Consider the following 9,508-nt stretch of genomic DNA (forward strand, 5'->3'; position numbering starts at 1 on the left):
TCTTTTTATAGCAAGCAGCCTGCAGAGGAATGATATGGAATTGTTTTGAGCCTAAAACATGGATGAAAATAAAGCAAACCAAGTCTATAAAACTGTGACACTTAAGAAGATAAGCTTTCAGCAGCTGTAAAAAATAGAGTGACAGAGTAAGAAAAGGAAAAGAATGCCACTAATGTCTCTCAATGCTCTTTCCGTGTGTTCAGACAAGTTATGGTTAGGAATGTAAAACTTGAATTTAAAGAAAGTGCATCTGGTGGAGATTAAAAAGGATAAAGGGAAGAAAATCAGTTTGATGTACACTTCAAAATGTTGCTCATAATATAGTTTGTTCTATTACTTGAAAAGAGGGTATCACTACTCTTTTATGTCTAGTTTTAAATCCTATGCTTTTAAAGTATCTTTTATTTGCTCTTATTTGAGGTGAATTGCCTTACTTCAAACCTTAAATCTGGTTTGAGGATTTTGACTTCAGAGTGGCTTCCTTTGAATAATCTTCTGAAGTTAAATTTTATCCCCCATTTTACCAGTTCTCGGGTTTTCCTGAGTAGTTGTGAATACGTGATCTTGTGCAGTGAGAATCACCTGCAGGTCCAGGAATGCACATTTCATACTGAAGCTGTCACTGCGCTATGGCAGGGTCAGGAAAGAGGTATATTCTCAAGTTTGGTGAATTATAAACATGAATATAGTCACAGTGAGTCATGTAAACACAAATTCCACTTTATTGCTATTTTTATATACCACACCATACATTAGCTTCTATTACAAACAAATAATAATGATGTTTTTGGTCAGTTTTAGAGCATGTTGCAATGTAAAAAGTAAATCTCAGTACTAATTATGAACCCAAAAATCTCTCTGAAACCAGTTTGGATATTTGTCTATTGGTAAACTGCTTAGACTTTTATTCACAAGAAAGAATGAAAAATATGTTCTGCTAACATATCAGTGAATGGAGAGCATGGAACTAAATTCAATGGACGTGAAAACATAACCTTGACTACTTTAGTGGGATGCCAAGACCAGGTTGGATGGGGTCCTGGATAACTTTATCTAATGCATTGCAACCCTGCCCATAGCAGAAGGGTTGAAGCTGGACAGCATTTAAGGTCACTTTCAACCCAAGTTATTCTTTGATTCAGTGATGCATGAAATGTATGCAGTAAAATCTGAAAGTCTCTTGGACTCAAGTGGATCATAGATACTCCACAATTTTCATAAAATTAAAAGGAAATGTAGAGTTTTCAACCATTGTGCTCAACTATTGTGGAAGCTCTTTACAGTAGTTCCAAAATTTTTTGTTCTGTGTTTTAACATTATTATGCTCAGAGAGGTACTAATCAAGAAGGAAAAAAGTAGATTCTATGCAGCATCTAATTCAGCTCAGTCGATCAGTTCTATGACACAGTGCCTTTAACAGCCAAATGCAAGATAAATTATATGGAATTGGTGACATGAACTCCAAGAAGTTTATGAACAGAAAAAAATACTTCAGATTTCATATACTGTAGAATTCTTTTGCTGCTGAAGTATAAAATTACCATTCAATATTCAATCTACATTTAAAATAATGATATTTTTTCCCAAATTGAAAATTGACATTCCAGTTTGATAAATGCAGCCTTGTCTTTTTATAACAGCTAGATCAGCTCCATGTTTTGTTTAAGTGGTCATAACTACAACTGGACACAATGGGCTATGACAGATATAAGCCTACAAATTTTACAGATTTAAATGCAGATGCCATCAGGAGAATGTGAGTTGTCCTAAGAGTGCAAGATCTTCATAACACCTAGGATCCACAGCAGCATTTCAGCATCTCTTAACAGTGCAAATCAGACTTCTTCCCCTCATATAAGAAGCCTGGTTATGTTCCAATTGCAGCAACCTGCAACAGCCAACCATATTTATGAAAAGACAGTGTCCTGCAAATAAAGTGCTCTTAGCTCTCGCTGACACATCACAAGTGAAAAAAAGAAAAAAAAAAAAGAAAAAAAAGGAATACAAACTCTTAGTTTAATAAAGTTTAACTGTCACTTCAGCAGCAGAGGTTTGGTTGGATAGACTTCACCATTCTGTAGAGAAGATTGGAGTTTGCCACTGCTTTATGCCCTTTCTGCAACCCACACCTCTCCCTTTATCTTCCTCCAAAGTCCTCAGAATTTTTTATCTTTTTTTTTCCTTCCATCTTGTTTTTTTTTTTTTTCCTTGAGATCCAGAGTGCTGCTTGTTCAAATTGATAAGTGTGTGACTGGCAATGGGAACTGAAATGAAGGATGGCTACATGCTAACCTGACCTCTGCGCTTTACAACCAGTGGCAGGCAGTGATTAATGGAGTGACTGGGGAGAAGGACTGTGTGGATGGGTGACATTCTCCTGGACTGCTGTCAGAGAGCAGCAGGAGAGCATCCACCTACATTTACATCTCTCTGGTCTGCCTCAAACATCCGTGTACTCCTTGCCTCAGATTTGCCCTATTCATTATTTTCTCACTTCTCTTTTAAATAGCTACATTTTTTTTTTTTCCTGTGCCTCTCAAAACTTTTATCCTTTGCTGCTGGTCCTCCCTGACCAGGTCCAGAAGAAATATTCTCAGTGTACAACATTTTGATACAATCAAATGCCGTTCATACCAAGTAATATGAATAAAAGCCACTGTTTTGCCAAGATGTACACTACCAGGATCAAAAAATGTATATATTTTACCAATATGTGATATTATATTATTGTTTTTTCATTCACTGTGTGACAATCCATTACAATACTGTTAAAAAGGTCCTCTCACAGATTTCATGATTCCTTACATATTATATTTTACTTGTTAGTTTCAAACTATATCCAGTCGCATTGACATATAATCCCAAACCAGCCCAACTTGGCATGTTTTGAAAAAAGTGTCATTCAGTTAGACTGTAAATGTGGAGCATAATTGGTGAGATTAAGAGAGAATGGAAAAAATTGTACCCTTTGTAATGAGGTGTTGTTTTTCCGTAAAAATGACAAGGGTATAGCATGGCAGCTGACATCAGCATAAATGTCAAATCTCTCTGCTGAGCAAAACTCAGTACAGAATACAACTTGCACCTCTCATTTACTAGCCTTGTTAAACTTCTCATCAGTGACACATATACTTCCAATAATAAGATAACTTCTGCAACAAAAGTTAAATCCCTGCCTCTACAATGCTGTATGTGCAAACCTACAGGATCACTGAAATAGCCCTAAGTATTTTTTGCATCACCTAGCACCAATACGAAAAATAATTTATACAGGTGCTGTGAAACATGTACAGGGAAATTTGTTTCCAGATCTTTATAAACAGCTTTTGTCTTTTCCCATGATATGACATTACAGTAACTAGAGTTATGCTGCGTGTACCATTAGAAATGGAGGAATAAGCATTAATTCACTGGAATTCCAGAAGGATGTAGCTTTTGAAGGTAGTTTGAAGGCTGTTCTTTAAACGTTCAGAATTCCATACTGCAAGAATATCACTGCTATAGTAAATCTCATTTGGTTTGCCTCTTTGTTAACACATCTACTGATACTTCATTAATCTATAAGAAGGGTGAATGAATGAGATGATGGAAGAGACAAATGAATATTGTTTATTTACATTCTGACCTTGCAGACATTTTCCATTTCTGCATGTGTAAAGGATTAATTCACCAGTTACTGCCTCTGATATAACAGAAAGTTGCCCATATGATACTAGCTATCCGCTCAGGTAATTTGAGAAATGAAGGAGCTCTCTTTAAGAGGGGATTTATCAAATTCTTCCCTGTAGGCAAAGTTTTTGTTCCCACAGTGTGCAGCATAAGATAGGTAAATTTATTCTGTACTCTGGAATTCCCTTGGAGACTGGGATGGTGGTGGAGGTGGTCTTTTTTTTTGCAGAAATCTCCTGTCAGACCTCCAGAAACCATGTTAGTGCTGGCCAGCTAAAAAGCCAAGGAAGTGCTATTACAGCCCAGAGAAATGGGTAAGATATATGAAGGAAATCCTTTTCCTAGAAAATGACAGATGCATAATGAAACAATCATTCTGATAAAACAATCTTGTGCAACTTGTATAAAGAAATATGCATGGAAGAGAGCTCTTCTTCCATACTATTGCATTTACCTCAGACTCACTGATCAGTGGCTAATCTATTATGGAAACTGCTGAATCACCACCTGAACCTCTGATTGTTTACCTGAGGTGAGCAATGAGTCAGTCAGCCCTGGGAGCACAGCTGAAGGCAATTCACCTGTGCTGCAGGAAGCTTGGCTCCACCCCTCCTACACCTATTTAAGAGCTGACTACCAATGGGGAAGGATCTCTTTCTGGCAATCCCTCCTTTGGAATTTTCTAATCAGCCCAGGGCATGGGTAAGACCTTTATTCTTTTTTTGGTGTAATAACCTGCTTAGCCAAACTCTCTTGTGTACTTCTTAGTTATAGCACCTGAATATTCATTGATTATATATTTACCATTCAAGATTTATCCTAGAACATGTTAGGAGTCTTTTCTCATTGTAAATGCCGCATTGCAACTGGTCTCAAAACCGTGTCATTTGATTTGTTAATTTTTGAGTGGAATTACTGGGTTTGAAAGTAAAGATGTAGAAAGATGACTTTTCCCATGCCAAATCTTGCATGCTCCACTGCATTTGTTTGTTGTAAGACAACTTCTACTACAACAGAGGTGTAAGCCTTTTACCGAACACGTTGCTCTCTTGCTTCAAATCTCTCATATTCTGTCTTCCTGCCCCAGTAAGGTTATCCCTGAGTCACGTCAAGGTACTTGCCAGTAAAGGTGTTCAGGAAACATGTATGGTTTAGTGAGTGATATTGATGGTAAATGTGCTGTTGAATTAGATGATCTTAGAGGTCTTACCTTAATGATTCTATGATTCTATATTACTATGATCTACAAATCTCTCAGACGCTTTCTTAGCCAGTAAGATTAATCCTCCTTCATTTATATATGTATTAGACTCATTACTAGATTCTCTTAAGAAAAAGATGATTGAGCACAGCTTACTCAGATGGCGTATTGCTTTATCAGGAATGCCACCTTCAAACACAAAGTTCTGGCAGAACCAATGATTTTTAAAAAACATGACCCTTTCAGGAATTGGTCTTATATCCCTGAATTGACAGGTACTTGAAGAGTTAGGATGTAAAATAACATAAAACCAGGAAAATGAGGTTGAAAACGTTGGCACAGATAGCCCTGTTTGAATGTCCCATCCTCAGACACTTTTAAGAAGAGTAGGCTGATGCTCAGCAGAGTCCTCTAACATATTAGAAGACTTTTGGTAGCTAGAGGTGGGAGGTGTATGACCACAAAGCATGGTAGCATGTATTAAGCACACTAAGGCTCAGCCTCATGGAAGTGCTTATAGTAAATGTGAATGCAGATGTGGTTGCAGTTGATCAGCTGATGTGCAGTAGCTCATTCTCCCAGGGTATTAGGCCCTTAATGAGTCTAAACACTTGCTTTGGGATATCACTTCTAGCTAAGAACTACTGCCAGACCTCTTATTAAAAATAATTATTCATTCAACACTGGATAACTCTAGTAGTTTTATCATAGCCTGGACACAGTTAATATATTTTCTTTAAAGCTGAATGAAGACAAAGAAGAACAGTTGTGAAAATCTGAGTCATATTCAATAATACTCTACACTCATCTACCTTGCTCTCTTGCACTATTTTGAAGCCATAAAGCAGTTACTGACAACCTCAGCACAATGCACCACAGAGGTTTGCTATTTTCTTGCATCATTGGAGTGGCACTGACCAATCAGAAACTGACAGCGAGTCTTTTGTCCTATTAATATTTCGGTTCAGCTATACCTTGCCTGAGAACTTAGGTATTCACAGAACTGAGGTAAGAAGGTTTGAAATGCATAGGAATAACAACGGTGTTAAAGATTTGTCAAACATCCTCACTTGTGTACAGTGCGGAGATGCACTTCATTTTAATGAATTTCAAACTTGGATTGGCTTGCCATTGCTCTGTAATAGTGAAAGGCAAAATTCTGTATTCACAACTATTTTTCAGACAGTTCTGATTTCTGTATTACTGATGTTGTTGTATTCAGACTTTATGAGCTTTCAGAGAGATCATCAGCTAGAATTATTGTTGATCTCTGGACACTGAAATTTATATGTACTCATACTAATCGTAATGGCATTGAAGATGATACTTATATTGCTTTAAGTATTGTCTTCAGGATTCACAGAGCTCAAGGTCGGATCAGAGCTCCCATATGAATATTAGTGTTAATGTTGCTAATACTGATCTTGCTGAACAGCACAAACTTCTCCAAAAACTTGAAAGATACAGTCTAATAGTGGTAGAGTTCAGTGAGCTCTTGGACTGTTGTGTACTGGACTTTCTAGTAGAATCTACAGATTCTACTACATAGAATCACAGAACTGCTTGGGCTGAAAAGGACCGTAATGATAATCTAGTCCCAGCAAATCTTTCAGAAACAGAAGGTTAAATACTGAAATGGCAAACAGAAGTGTGCACAGAAACAAAGGAATGTGGGTGGTTCACATTCACAAAATGTGAATGTGTTACATATGAGGGTAAAGTGAAATCCTGCCCCTCTTTTTCATTTACTGGGTCTGCTATGGGTGCCTTCCTAAGGCTACGGGCCTCTGAAAGATCCAAATTATGGTTCCTTCTTGCCTGCTTCCAAAGCATAGTGAAAAGAAAGGGGTACTGACAAAAACATGATGGAAACATAGCAACAAAAATAAAATTAAAGGACTGCTTGGTATTTCTAGTCCTATCTGAGAAACTGTCAGATGCACTGATGTCTGAAACTCCAGGTAACTAGGAAAGCTGAAGGCAGCCATTGTTCCTAACCAAACTGTTCTGAGTGTTTTGCAATGTGGTTAATAATTCTTCTACCTGTTATTCCACATTCAAATGTTATTAGAAGCCAGTGATAATACTGAAATGCAGCAGATCATATTCAAAGTGCCTTGTTATCTGTCAGCCCTCAGGAGGACTGATGCGAAGGAATTGTAAATGCGTGTCACGCTGGGGAGACTGAGATGACTGCCATCCTCTGTCTTTGGAGAAGTATTTGAACATCATGTGTCAGCACCTCCTGTAGCTATTCAAAATAAGGATACTGAACAAACTGCTAGTCTGGGCATCTCTAATTAGGTGTTCAGCATGGAAACATTCCTCCCAAGAGAGAGCATCTGACTCACAGCGAGTTGCGCATGATATTTAGCAAAACTGCTTAGTACAGTTCACAGTGCAATACAGTTAGGTAATTTAAAATAATTTGTCTTATCTCAGAACTTCTTCACAGATATTGAAGTGTAGTGGGGACCAAAGTATCACAGACACAGCAGACTGCAGTATCCAAAATAGAATGAAGATGTGTGGAAATCCTGAACTGAGATACAGCCACAAACTCTGAGGTGCCTGAACTTCAAAACAAATTCTGCTGTTCTGTTATTCTGAATTTCCGTACATAACTCAAGGTATGCATCAGCAGATGCTTGTAATACATTTAGTTCTAAAATTGTTGATCTGAGCATGTTTGGCACATACATAAGCTAGCTAGCCAGGAACCAGAAAACTGCATGTTCTTCTCCTGAGTTCTTCAGAGGTGCCTGCACAAGGAAACAAAAAAGACAACCAACTTCTAGGAGTCAAATATAACAGTTAAAGAGGGAACTTATATTAAAATGGAATGATAGTGATGAAATTCAGTCCTTACTCCTCAAAGTATATTAATATTTATGAATTTTACATATGTATATTCTTATATATGAAGTAGATATTTTTCCTCACTGTTGTTTAACATTAAAACCCAAAATAACTCTGGAATTAGTAATCAGAAAACATGTATCTCTCAAGTCTGTCTGAGCTCAGTAAATTGTAACTGTGCTTACAACATCTCAGCATGGAAACATGCATTCCTGTCTGGATTAAATTTGTTTGTTCTTTTTTCTCTTCTGTCTTTTAATAACTGCAAATTGAGCATTAGGAATGACACACTTCACCCCTACTACCAACAAATGGCCTGTAAAATTGCCTCGTGAAACTACTGCTGTACAGTTTACTTCATTCCAGATCTTGTATTGTCAGTCAACTGGTGCAACAGATGAAGTGGTGCTCCATCAGCAGAAGACAAAAGACCATTCTGGAAGGACTGAACACCATGTGCTGGTTTCACCTGTCATTGCAGAGATCAGGAAAAGGACCCAGAATGCAAAGTGATTTTCCCAGTAACCCTGAATCAGGTCCCAAGACACTGTACCAAGCTGAGTGTCCCTGATTGCCTTCATGGTGAAAGTGACTTTGTATTGACTATAGAAACATACAGACATCTCCTTAGAGATAGGATGGAATAGTCCTTTACATCACTTTCAGAGGGACACAAATTATCCCATAGTGAAATATCTGTGAGACCAGAAATCTAAAACAAAGGTTTTTTTTGGTACAAACAGCAGCCTACCAATTAAATATTTTGGGTATATCCAGGATGGCTCTGTGTCGTGCATACTACAGGCTTGACCTAAACAGCCTTGGTTAGAAACTAGGTATTCTCCAAATATTATCACAGAGATGAATAACTTAAAAATATTATTAGCATGACTCCTCTAGAGTGAGAAGTTACGTTTTTGTTTTTTTTTTTTTTGCATACTTGTGCTATTTCTGAGAAGGATATTTTTCATGCCAAGTTAAATACTGTTCTGAGAATATACTTATGTGTCAGGCAACAAGAAACTTGTAGCTGCCACTTTGTCCTAAACTATTGTACACACTGAAATTGCCTTGGAGTAGTTTGCTTTTGAGAAAAGAAAAATAAAAGAAAAAAAGAGATAACTCCTTTGCTTAACATGCAACTGACATATAAAATAATCTGTCTTCAAAAAGACACATCTTTCTAAATTTTCAGTTTTTAAATCAGATGAAATCTGAAGCAAATAGGACAAAAGGGTCTTCGAGTGGGAGTAAACTATATTTATACTTCCATCAAGCTTTTTAATGTGCCAGAATGGTCTAGTATGGCAGTGTGGTCAGGTGTTCTTTCAGCCTATCTATTTTGGGCTTGCTCTATTAGGTGACTTTTCTTTTGCTTTTTTTGAAATGGCTAAGGAAATGGCTGGGGTCTCCTAGTGAGCAGGCCTGATTACTTGCTGCTATGTTCTGCTGATACTCTCTCCTATCATTTCAAATTCATCAATGAGGACTACACTGAAAGTAATGTCTCCTATTTTATTATGTTGGCCCATGACATCAGAGACAGATATTGTTGGTATGATAGTAGAGGTTGAACCTTCCCACCAACATTCGATTACGTTTTGTTGCCATGTGACAGATGGCAGCAAAGGGGCACTCTGACAAAATGACATCTATCATGGGAACACATATGAAACAAAGGTGTGTCATTCAATTCCTCTATGTGGGGAAAAAAATGCACCTCTTACCATTCATCAATGCTTGCTGAATGTTTATGGAGCCCAGATAGTGGATGTGTGC

The 9,508-nt window shown here is 37.5% G+C and overlaps 1 long non-coding RNA gene across 3 annotated transcripts; it reads left to right on the plus strand.

Moving 5' to 3' along the window:
- Window positions 1-4,317: 4,317 nt before the first annotated feature.
- Window positions 4,318-8,658, plus strand: LOC125689120 (uncharacterized). Of its 3 annotated transcripts, none has more exons than XR_007375052.1 (3): window positions 4,318-4,371; window positions 7,313-7,500; window positions 8,004-8,658. It is a non-coding gene; the product is annotated as an uncharacterized LOC125689120 (long non-coding RNA). The 3 variants fall into 3 exon arrangements; XR_007375051.1 differs by having other exon boundaries at window positions 8,010-8,658; XR_007375050.1 differs by having other exon boundaries at window positions 7,313-8,658.
- Window positions 8,659-9,508: the final 850 nt, after the last annotated feature.

Source organism: Lagopus muta, chromosome 2 (assembly GCF_023343835.1).
Source record: "Lagopus muta isolate bLagMut1 chromosome 2, bLagMut1 primary, whole genome shotgun sequence".
Lineage (NCBI taxonomy): Eukaryota > Metazoa > Chordata > Aves > Galliformes > Phasianidae > Lagopus > Lagopus muta.